Source organism: Oncorhynchus mykiss, chromosome 2 (genome assembly GCF_013265735.2).
Source record: "Oncorhynchus mykiss isolate Arlee chromosome 2, USDA_OmykA_1.1, whole genome shotgun sequence".
NCBI classification, from domain to species: domain Eukaryota; kingdom Metazoa; phylum Chordata; class Actinopteri; order Salmoniformes; family Salmonidae; genus Oncorhynchus; species Oncorhynchus mykiss.
In genome coordinates, this window is record NC_048566.1 from 7,422,981 (window position 1) to 7,435,268 (window position 12,288).

The window sequence follows — 12,288 nt, forward strand, 5'->3', positions numbered from 1 at the left end:
CACTGCCTGGGTTTGAGCCACACGGAGAGGGTGGTGACGCGCCCTACTGGATGCCTGTTTTGTGTGGTGTTCTCAGAACGCCTGTGCCTGGTGTGATTGGGGGCCATGCGCGAGTGGGTCGGCCAGGCTGAGGCGGGCTCCTTCCTCAGGAGTGGTGTGCCAGCGAGCCGTTAGTCCCTCTACTAGGCCCGGTACCCCTCCCAGGAAGTGTGACCGGAGCCAGGCAGAGCCCATCTGCTGCCAGTCCTGGACGGGGACAGAGTCAGACCGCTGGGACCACCTTGAACCACCTTGCGTCAGGAGGTTGATGGCTTCGATGGCAATGACAGCTGTTCCCTGTTGTCCAGTGATAGGCTGTTCCTGGGTGACGGTGCTGGCACTGTTCACCACCGACGCTACGAGCCTGACAGGCCATCAGAAACCGGCAGTGGGGTTTCATTGCCCCCAGCGACTAGAGGCTATGAGGGGCCTACTCACTCGGGTAGCCACTGCACTGGATATCAAACTGGTGGACAGTGATCACTCAATCTGTCCCCATCTCTGCTGAGTTCTGCAAGGCCTTGCAGGAGAGCTGGGCCTGTGCCATGGTCCTCCCAGACCGGGAGAATATAGGGCGGAACCCGCAACTGAAGCTGGGACCCCCCGGAGTCTTTGAGGACTTGTAAGCCACATATGGCTCCCTTTGCTCTCTTGGCCGCCTTACCAATGCGGCCATGCTGCAGGCCTACCTGCAGACTATATTTCCCCGGCTGCAGGAGGGCACAGAGGAGCTTCTCCGGGAAGTGATGGAGGTGTCTCGCCTGCTTTCCCTGCTCCAGAGGGATGTGGCCCGCTCCAACGGACAGGCCATGGCACAGGTGGGTACCTCCCGGCTCCATCTCTGGCTGGTCCAATCCGGTCTGCCAGCTGCTCTCCAGAGCACATTTGCCACTCTCCCAATCACCCCAGGGCTGACTTTTGGCCCAGGGGTTAATGACATTCTGGAGCAGACCGATGCGGTTCGTAGGGACCGGGAGACCCTGAGACGTTCATGCCACCTCCTCAGGCTCCGGGTCCAAGGCAGACGGACCATCGCCACCCACCTGAGCCAAACAACGGTGGGGTCCCTCTCCTGCCCCATCGCCTCATGCTGTGGGATGACCGCAGGGAAGGGCACAGTGTGTGGTGGAGCAACAACCTGTCAACCGTCACCGCCATAGGGACATGCCTGGGGGACCCAGGTGCTCGGGGCGCCAGAGGAGGCGCTGGCCTCATCTCCAGGTCTCAAAGGGCAAGGTGGGAGGAGTGTGTGGAGTCCCCACGGGTGTTGTCCACAATGCTTCAGGGGTACCGACTCCAATTCCAGTTGCCGGCCCCCTTCCTTCAGGGGCCTTTGTGTCACCGCGGTGGCCGACCAGGACCCAGGTCCTGTCAGACATGCTCCTGTAAACAACAAGAGTCGTCTGACGCCCACCCAGAGGGTGGCCTTCATTGGCATGGAACTGGACTCAGTCCTCATGACCACACACTTGCCCACAAGAAGGGTTCAGGTGATCTTGCCTTGACCACTCTCGACAGGGGCGGGTGGTATCCCTGCCAACGCCTGTTGGGATTGCTGACATCGGCCTCGTTGTTGATTCCCCTGGGCCTGCGCCATCTCCTGCCTCTTCACCGGTGGTTCAACTCCCGCCGGCTGCACCCTAGCACCAGTCACCACCAGCTGAGGGTGATGGCACAGTGCCTCGGGGCATTGTTGAGGTGGAGCTGTCGCTCCTTTCTCTCAGGTGAGGTGGAGATGCTGATGATGTGCCACCAGGAGCTGGTTAGCACAGACGCCTCCCAGATCGGCTGGGGGGGTGTGACCAAGGGCAGGTCGGCCAGCGGCTGTTGGCTACCCCCTTAGAGCGGGAAGGCACATCAATACACTAGAGCTCCGAGCTGTACTGCTGGCCCTGCAGTCTTTCCTTCCACATCTGAAAGGAAGACATGTCCTGGTGAGAATGGACAACACCACAGTGGTGGCCTACATCAACCATCAGGGTGGACTGAGGTCCTACAGCCTCCATTTTATGGCATGGGACCTCCTTCTCTGGGGTCAGGGACGTCTAGCATCTCTATCTCACTTACCTGGCATCCTGAATGTGGCAGCGGATATGCTCTCGAGGGAGGCCGCCTACATTCCCCCCCCCCCCCCCCCCCAAGTTCGGGAGGCTGCGGGTGGACCTGTTTGCCTACCTGGACAATATACACTTCCCTCTGTGGTACTCCATGTCATTGCCACCAGGGCCTCTGGCTTGTATGCTCTGGCTCATGATTGGCTAGGGCTGGAGCTTTAAGCATTCCCCCCTTTTTCCCTGATCCAGGCTGTGCTGGACAGGACCAGGATGGCAGCGCATCGTTTGCTTCTGGTGGCCCCATAGTAACCCAGATGATCCTGGTTCAGCCTTCTCCTGTTGTCTGGGACACCTTGGCAACGTCCCCTGAGACCGGGGGAACTCTGTGGCATCCAAGGCCACACCGCCTCCGCACCAATGGTCCATGTTGGGACTACAGGATAATGAACACCATGCAGCGCACAAGGGCACTGGCTACAACCACGGCATACCAGTTGCGCTGGCAGTTCTGCTCTTGGTACACTGGTATTGAGGTTGTGCCTGAGTCATGCGGGGTGCAGTATGTCCTCCAATACCTGCAGTCTCGCTTGGATGAGGGCTTGGCAGCCTCTACACTGAGATTTATTTGGCTGCTATATCTGCCTGCCATGTGGGGTGGATGGACAGCCAGTGGGCCGCCATCCCTTGGTCTCCAGGTTTATGAAGGGGGTTCGTCGCCTGCGTCCAGCTAGGACCCGCTCAATGGCGAGCTGGGATCTGGATGTGGTCTTGGCAGCTTTGGCAAAGCCGCCTTTCGAACCGTTGGCATCTGCTTCCCTGAAACACCTCTCTATAAAGGTGGCTTTCTTGGTAGCGATTACTTCCATGAAGAGGGTGGGTGACCTCCATGCTCTTTCAATAAGTTCCGAGTGCTACCGGATAGACCTGGGGGGTAGAGTATATCGCTCCGCCCCAACCCTTCATTTCTCCTGAAGGTTCTGTCAGACCGGCATGTGGACATCCCTTTTATCCTGACCCCCCCCCCCCCCTCTTTGTCTGCTATGGTGAGGGCGTCCTGGGGGCTGGGCTATCAAAGCAGAGGCGCTCTCACTGGATCGTGGACACGATTACGACAGCATTCCTCTTGCACCTTTGCTAGGTACTATCGGATAAATGTGGCACCTCCCTCTGTGGTTGGTTCAGCGGTCCTGGGCATCGCCTCCCCTTCCGGGGACTGTGCCGGGTCCCCCCCCTTCCACATTGACGGCCAGGTCCCTCTAGTACCGACTAAATCTGGTACGGGTATATAAATATATTGGAGTGATCCAAAATAGTGAAACATAACAGGTTACGTACTGTAACCACGGTTATGTGAGCAATATGGATCACTCCAATCCTCTACGGTGCTAGAGGGGCCTCAAATTATGTAGAGAATGTGTGTGGCGGCCATGGGGTCTATATTTATTTATTTATTTATTTATTTATTTATTTATTTATTTTATGACCCCAGTCGTGACACAGGTGTACACGAGCATAAGTCTGTAAATCCTCACCTCGGATGTATCCCTCCGCCTTGGAGTGATCCATATAGCTCACATAACCGTGGTTACAACCGTGGTTGATAAGATAATTATGTTCTCCAGGTACATAACCCAATTTAATTATATTACTCTGTCTGCAAACCAGAATGTGTAAGATCCTGGTTGAATGAAACAGACGGAGGCCCAGCTAAATAGTCAAAAAGGTTTATTCACGGAACGTTCTAAAGTCAAGAATACAAAGCAATTAATTTTATACTGACTTCTCATTTTATACTGACTTCCCACACATGCACACACACACACACACACACACACACACGTCCTGCTACACACACACACTGTCTGTCTCACTACCCAGCCGACAGTGACCTTGTCCTTACTCCCCGTTCTCTCCCAAATCTCTAGTCAGGTCGGCACCGAGCTCAGACAGTCTTTTTAGAATACCATAAAGACATTGTTTTACCCTAATTCTGACTAGGACTACACATTTATTGATTATGATTTTATACATTCTAATCAATTCCATACAATTATGTTTCAGGGAGGAATATTCTAATCATTCAATTAACAGACGGGTGAGAATTATCACATACGTAACATTCATTCCCATGTTTCATGAGCTGAAATGAAAGATCCCTGAAATGTTCCATATGCACAAAAAGCTTATTTCTCTAAAATGTTGTGCACAAATTTGTTTACATCCCTGTTAATTACCATTTCTCCTTTGTCAAGATAATCCATCCACCTGACGTGTGGCATATCAAGAAGCTGATTAAACAGCATGATCATTACAGATGTGCATCTTGTGCTCGGTACAATAAAAGGCCACTCTAAAATGTGCAGTTTTGTTACACAACACAATATTACAGATGTCAAGTTTTGAGGAAGCGTGCAATTGGAATGCTGACTGCAGGAATGTTCACTAGAGCTGTTGCCAGAGAATGTAATGTTCATTTCTCTATCATAAACCACCCCCAATGTCGTTTGACAGGATTTGGCGGTACGTCCAACCAGCCTCACAACCGCACGTGTAACCACGCCAACCTAGGACCTCCACATCCAGCTTCTTCACCTGCGGGATCGTCTGAGACCAGCTCCCTGGACAGCTGATGAAACTGTGGGTTTGCACAACCGGAGAATTTCTGCACAAACTGTCAGGAGCCGTCTCAGGGAAGCTAATCTGAATGCTTGTCTTCCTCACCAGGGTCTTGACCTGACTGCAGTTCGGCGTCCTAACTGACTTCAGTGAGCAAATGCTCACTTTCGATGGCCACTGGGACGCTGGAGAAGTGTGCTCTTCACGGATGATTCCCGGTTTCAACTGTGCTGGGCAGATGGCAGACCGCGTGTATGGCTTTGTGTGGGCGAGTGATTTGCTGATCTTGTTGTGAACAGAGTGCCCCATGGTGGCGGTGGGGTTATGGTATGGGCAAGCATAAGCCACGGACCATGAAAAACAATTGCATTTTATCAATGGCAATTTGAATGCACAGATGTGCTGTGAAAAGATCCTGAGGCCCATTGCCGTGTCATTCATCCACCGCCATCACTTTGTTTCAGCATGATAACGCACGGCCCCATTTCGCACGGATCTGTACACAATTCCTGGAAGCTGAAAGTGTCCCAGTTATTCTATGGCCTGCATATTCACCAGACACATCACCCATTTTGAAAATGTTTGTGATGCTCTGGATCACTGTGTATGACAGCGTGTTCCAGATCCTGCCAACATCCAGCAACTTCGCACTGCCATTTGAAGAGGAGTGGGACAACATTCCACAGGCCACAATCAACAGCCTGAACAACTCTATGCGAAGGAGATGTCGCCCTGCATGAGGCATATGCTGGTGTAACAGTACTCTTCTTGCGTTGTGTACAATCAGTCATCGACACGGAACTCCAACATGTAGCACCAGTCACGTAGATTTATTCTGATAAGAACGACACAAAATTGCACGTCATGCAATGCACGTATCACCATCCAACTCTGCACTCACGCACTGTACAAAATCTATGAACCCCCCCCCACCAGACACAGTAAGTTACTAGCTAGTACTGGCGAGAATTCTCTACAACAAAATGCACAACAAATATTCTCCAAAAACCGCTGCATCTTATGTGTGATGTTCGAATAACATTTACAAACAATTTGATATAAATTGTACATTTAAATCATCACTTGAGAGTATAAAAATCACTTTTGATGTACAGTGCTTTGCAACCAACAACTTACCGCTGGTTTGGTGCTTGTTCACTGGGACGATTCTAACTGGAACATCCCCCCCCTCGTAAGCAAGCTACGCAAACCAGCCAATAAGATGCCATGTTGAGTAGGTGAAGGCAAGACAAACTCAAACCAAAAACCCATTGGCTTAACAATAAAGTGGCAAGGGGAATTACCAATATAACCCTGTTACACTGGTCACACCAGATACTGACTGGTTTTCTGATCCACACCCAATACCTATTTATTTAAGGTATCTGTGACCAACAGATGCATATCTGTTTCCCCAGTCATGTAAAATCCATAGATTATGGCCTATTGAATTTATTTCAATTGACTGATTTCCTTATATGAACTGTAACTCCGTAACATCTTTTAAACTTTTCCATGTTGCATTTTTATATTTTTGTTCAGTGTCGTTTAGTTGCCTCCCTCTCTGGTTTATTTACGTGGCCCCCGTCACGCCACAGTTTTAAGCAACAATTATGTGAGTTCTGGTAGGCAACCTATAATTAACGTACAGATTTCTATGTTCAGATCTTAAATGTAATGTGCTATTTGTAGTAAACACAGACAGAAAATGGCAGTTTTATTGAATCAGACTTGATCTCTTCCAATCAGGAGCATAGGCGCTAGAGCTGCTCTGAGTGTTGCTGAACAACAGATCTGTGGTGGCAGATCGTAACACACGTCAATGAATCCCACATATCACAGCTTCATAGATAATATCTCCCTCCCAAATGGCACCCTAGTCCTTATATAGTGCACTACTTTTTACTGGGACCCTATGGGTCCTTTGACTGGGGCCTAAAGTAGTGTACTATATAGTGAATAGGGTGCCATTTGGGATGAAGCACATGTAGGTGTGATAAGAATTCCTTGGATGGATGCCTGGTTTGTGCCAATGTACACTGTTATTATGCAAGCACAGAGCCCTCTCTAAGAAAAAACAACTTCTACTCCTTTTGTGTGTTTAGGAAAGAGACCTGGGCATCATCAGTCAGTGTCAGTCTGTTGGGGAGGTTTGGGGCCATGGCAGGGTTGAGTGTCATTCAACTACCAGACACTGCACTCAAACGTGGTTCCTAAACCCACATGTTTTATGAGGGATCTCAGACTCAACTGGGTGTTTATTTCTCTGTCCTGTCCAAGCCTGGTATATCAAAATGTATTGTCCAATCAATTCCATGTACAGTACTGTCTGTCATCCATTGTGAATCAGTCGGGAGTTTGTGCTACATCTCAACGTGCCCTGTGTGTGTGTTACGTCTCAACTTGCCCTATGTGGGAGACAGTTGGGGCATGATGACGACGCTACAATACATGTTCAGGGAAGCATAGTACTCCTGTCCTCTGCTGTCTTGTCTGTCTCTAAAACAACAGCCTATACCCCTGTATCTCCTGTACTGTAGCCTACACAGCAGGGGTTATTGTCACCATTCTATGAAGCTTGTTTATAACATTGTGTCAAACCGTGCCACCCAATTCTTGTTAAAGGCCTTTGAGTGAGGCAGAGCTTTCAGACAGTTTATATAGTGAGACAGGCAGTGATGACTGAACCTATCCAGCTGTCACCCCACCTTTTTTGGCTGCTTCTGAAATGCCACCCTATTCCGTATGTAGTGAACTACTTTTGACCAGAGCCCTAGGAAACCTCCCCTTTTCTTATCTTGTCTCAGGAGCAGTCCGACTCAGGATGGGTATGGGAGAGGGGCTGTCTCTGACCTCTGACATCACCAGGATCTCTAGGGTCGCAAAGTTCCAGCAACTTTCCCAAAATTCCAAGGTTTTCCAGAAATGTTGGTTTTAGAATTTTCCTTTCTGATTATGGGAATATACCAACCATGATTTCTGGAAAACCTGGGAACTTTTTGGAAAGTTCATGGAATTTTTGTGACCCTACCAGGACCTCTGGGATTGACAGAGCCTAAATCCAGAGACGAGTGTACAATTCCTCTCCTGTCTGTCCTGCCTTCCATGATAGTATGAAAACATGTACTCAAGCATAAAACCCAGGTGGAGTGCTTATTGAATGAATATAACTAGGCCTACTAGACCAGGGCCAGTATTCAGGAGAGCTGACCTAGGATCAGTTTGGCCTATTTGTTTTTTAACTTTAATTTAACTAGGCAAGTCCGTTAAGAACAAGTTATTTTTTACAATGACGGGCTACCCCGGCCAAACCCTAACCAGGACAACGCTGGACCAGTTGTGCACCGCCCTATGGGACTCCCAATCACGGCCGGTTGTGATACAGCCTGTAATCGAACCAAGGTCTGTAGTGACGCATTTAGCACTGAGATGCAGTGCCTTAGACCGCTGCGCCACTCAGGAGCCCAAAATAATGAATGGAGAGGGGCATCTGATTAAGTCAGCACTCCTACTCTGAGATACTGTGAATACAGGCCCTGCTAAACAATAGGACTCAGTCTCATTACTCACCATTCACAATATCCTTTTTAATGTAAGAATGTACCAATATTCAAACATCCTCCTTTCCTGTTGACCTTTAACTGAGCAGCAGATAGGACCACACTGTTGACCCCCAGCTGACCTGCCAGGGGTTCCGTCCTGTGTGGTGAGGCAGATGAGAGGTGGCCTGACCTTTGACCTCTTCGGGGAGAGTGCTGAACGGTGTCGGATCTCCTCTCCCACAATGCACCGCACTCGCTGCTGACTGTGTTTTTCATCTGGTTTCAGGTCCTGAATTAGGTCAGTTACCAATGTTTTACCTTCTGACATTGGTTGATTGGCACCAGAGTATGTATGTGTGTGTGTGTGTGTGTGTGTTCGCATTTGTCAACAACAGCGTTTTGGTGAAAAGACAATACTTACATTTGGATGCAAAATGGAGGACAAAAAGTATATGGCAGGGCTACGGCAGCTGGCGGACAGCTTGCAGGTAGCCCTACATCAGCCCTGGGTTCATAGACTATTTGGTTTTTTTTCAAACACTTTGAGCCTATACTGGCAGTGAGTGTCAGATGGGAAAGGTTTACACTTCTGGGACTAAACCATTGGTTCCATTGAGCCAGAGAAGCACTTTGAAAGAAAAACAAATACTACTTGAACCCAGGTCCATCTACAATGTTGTTACTACAGTTATTACTTTGCAGGTACATGGGCATGAGGGCAACTTGAAGGTAAAGTGAGTCGGGTCTTGATCCAAGCTCTGTTGATTGTTCCTCAGACTGACTTTCATTGGCCCTGCAGGGGCATTGGGCTGAGGTTTCAGAGGTGTTACATTTACAGTTTGTTTCAAGTCAAAAGCAAAGCTTGAAAGTGACTGACTGCCTCCTCGGCTTACGGGGATTAACCTACTCCAGTGGTGTTTTGAAACGGCTCAGGATTGTTTTACCATTTAACTTCAAATCTCTCCTGTCACAACTCACATAATGATAGTTCACCACCTGTGTCCCCCTTCAGTGTTGTGGACAAACTAATCATGGAGTTGTGGACAGACAGGACTGGGGTACAGTAGTACATCACAGTGGAGTTGACATGAGCAAAACTATGAATAATCGCATGAGATATTGGGGCCCTGGTAAAAAAAAAACAGTAGTGCACACTGTTAACTCTAAGGCATTTTTACCTGAAATACTTCTAGTAAGTTGTACTCAAAATCAATGACTAGTCATTATTACTTAAAATATCGATGTGGTACTGACTCAACTAAATGAGAAGTCACACCAACTAAATATTTGTAAGATATATGATAACAAATGAAATGTTTTACCAGCATGCTCTACTGCAGGTGGATTTTTTGGAAAAGTGTTTTTATATATATATATATATATATATGTGTTTGTTTGAATGTACATTCAGTGATTGTGTATCATAACATTTAATAAATCAAAGATAAATAATTGTTTTCTAAACTAGTCCAATCAATGGATTTGTGCACCCCTTACATACATTGTTCCAGTTTAAGTGGCTTAGGTTTCCTCCCACTGTTCTTAACCCTGGCAGTCATTATGAATGTAGGTTGCAGGTGAATACACATTTCAACTGTTGGATAGCCTAATGCTGACTAGATTTCAATATAAATTACACATCACTTTGCAAGACACAGTATAATGTGCTTTACAGTAAGGGTTGCAAAATTCTGATGAATTTCCCAGGTTTTCCAAAAATCCTGTTTGGAAGATTATTGTAAAAATGTAGGGAATTTTACAACCCTACTTGCAGGCCTGATGTGGCCTGTAAAACTATGAGTTTCAGGCCACTGTATTAGGCCTTTTGATAGATGTAATGGTTCAATTATAATTCTAATGTTCCCCTAAGAACACACTTGGTGAATGCCCCCGGACTGAAATTGAACGAATTCTACAACGACGTCTCTGTCACTAACAAACACAGTCATGGGTGGTAACTACAATTCAATCGAAAAGGCGAGGCACACTGAGAAATTCTTGGAGGCGTGGCTTAATGGTGGCGTTCAATTTAAGTATACCTTACTCAAAATAAATGCATTTTTATTACTCATAGGAAGGTAGTACTGCTCACTTCAGCTATTTAAGTTAAGTAATTGTTTCTTCAAAATGTTTGAGTAGCCAGAATTTATCCGGTTTTACAGTGTAGGGAATAGGTTGCCATTTGGGAAAGGAATAATGCCCTTTTTGGGTGAGATTCAATGGTTTCAACCCAATAAATGTATCATTGTCATATCAGCCAGATAATCTTAGTTATTACTTGTCTACCTTTTGTGAATGTTTGTGACAAGACTACAAGAGCATGATTTGTTGCACTCTTCAGATTAGATTTTTAGAGATGATCATTTCAGTTCAACTGTTTCATAGACTATAATTGTCGATTTTACTCTAATGAATATGTAGTTTAAAAGGACCTACTATAGCTTGTATGGCAGACGGCTACAGGCTACTAGGCTACATTTATAGTCCATCCCCGACCAAATGTATTTTCTTAAACATTTTTCTGTCACATTTGTTCAATATAATCCTACATTAAAGAACGGAATTTGTCGTAAATGTGATTATTTATTTTTTTACAATTTATTTGCATACTATTGTTTGAAAGACACCTCATAACTAGCTTCAGACAGCATGCTGACCGTTCGATGGTGTTGTAGAAAATGGCGGTGGTCTGACCGTATCCCCCTATCCGCAGGCCCACTGAAAGAAGCACGCCCTAGTCTAGCGTAGCCTAGCACACTATGCCGTTGTTAGTGCGTCTGGTGTTGTGATACAGGGCCTAATCATTGGGAAAGAAAATAGTATTTTGTACCCTTAATTGGATATCCCTATCTTATATTTAATTCACTAGACCTATACCGATTTGTAGAGGAACTATCAGGTTTAGCGCATCTTGTCTGAGCAGTGATTTACCGTTGACATGGTAGACTAGGCTAGAATTACAGCATGTCATATTGTAATCAACGAATTGTCTTAAAATATTCAACCAAAATAGTCTGACAAGTGATCATAATACGTTTCCATATTTTAAATATAATCATAATAAACAGTGCCATGGATTTAATTTACCCGTTCAGCACATGCACATTATTCAGTTTAATTAGTAATATTATAATATGTTAATTGCAAACATATAGCCTAGTCAATTAACAGATTGGGTTTAGTTGGAAAATAACCACGGTGTCGACACTAATTGTTTAGTTTCAATACTGTAAAAATAAAGATTTAAAGAGGCAAAAAGCATGAATCTCTTTCAACGGCGGATTGAATTACGTAGTGTGAAGTAGTAGGCTATACTCCCCCCCTCCTCCCCAAGATGTAAGTTTTATAGGCTATAAAATGTAATTGTAGAACGTCAACAAAGTTACAGCTTTTGGCCGAGGACTCCCGGTATCCCCCAATAGGAAGATTGTTTTTATTTGCGCATGTACTACGGCAATTAATCTCTTTAATGACGTCCTCAATCATAAACTACTGTGATTTATGGACTCAGAAACAATGTAATCTATGTCTCATTCAACAGCTCTAGTCCATAGCGTATGGCTAATTCAATCATCAATCTTTCTAGGAAAAATATTCAAGAGCCAAACAAGCTACAGTTGGAAAATATTTATTGTAACTTCGTTAGAAGTAGCCTATTGTTATTGGAAGTATGTTAAGTCTGTTACTGTTTTGGGCTGAAATTATGTTTGGAAATGATCGCAGTGTCGTTTCAGTAGTTTATATTTGTGATCAAATCTGCTCACTATTGTCCATTTAACACCAATCAATTCACTTTCTATATTTCAGGATCAAGAGTTTTGCCTTCCATTCTGAAGGAAAGATTTCATCATCAAAAGATCACTTGTTGCAACAATATTCTTTGTAAGAATGTCTAAAAATCTAAGAATATTCTAAGAATATTGAGACAATTATTTTCAGACCCATTGTATGCTAAATTAAAACAAAATTGTTTAAGTAATGAAAACAACATCAACGTTCAGGTGAATGGAAAATAGTAAAGGACATGATGATGAATA